This window comes from Octopus bimaculoides, chromosome 3, assembly GCF_001194135.2.
Source record: "Octopus bimaculoides isolate UCB-OBI-ISO-001 chromosome 3, ASM119413v2, whole genome shotgun sequence".
In the NCBI taxonomy this organism is placed as follows: Eukaryota; Metazoa; Mollusca; class Cephalopoda; order Octopoda; family Octopodidae; genus Octopus; species Octopus bimaculoides.
This window is the reverse complement of record NC_068983.1, coordinates 9,838,851-9,839,420: the sequence shown is the minus strand read 5'-3', so window position 1 is coordinate 9,839,420 and position 570 is coordinate 9,838,851. Positions and strand designations below refer to the sequence as shown.

The 570-nt window shown below is 33.0% G+C and overlaps 1 protein-coding gene across 1 annotated transcript in view; it reads right to left on the bottom strand.

The window, feature by feature from the left end:
• Nucleotides 1-570, bottom strand: part of LOC106881757 (segmentation polarity homeobox protein engrailed) — a 66,811-nt gene that overhangs the window by 33,078 nt on the left and 33,163 nt on the right. The window lies entirely within an intron of this gene.

Below are 570 nucleotides of genomic sequence, written 5' to 3'. Positions count from 1 at the left end.
GGTCAAACTCTGTTTAAGGAGTAGACAACCACCATGTATGTATGTATATAAAACTTAGTTGGAAAAGGATGCGTGGCGTTCGATCATATAATAATATAAATAATATATATATATGCATATATCCATACATATACGTACATACCTACATCTATGTGTATACATACATGCATATATGGGTACAGGACATCAAATAAACGTTAAACACAATGAAAAACGAAAACATAAAAGACGAAAACAGAAAACGAACATTTTTCGAACAACGAAAAAGACAACAAAAAAAAAAAGCGAACAAAACAAGCAAACAGAGTAACGAGACATGCAACAAACATAAAAATTATACCCCTTCGTCAGTTGTCCCTGTTCCATCGTATTTGCACATCCATGAATGTTATGATATATACGAATATAAGTATACGCAAGGGTATTTTTATTGTGACACTCAAAACTCAATAATTTCTATCTATGTACGTATATTTATATATATGAATATACATACATTCACACACACACACACCCACACACACACACACACACACACACACACACACACACACACACACACACACACAC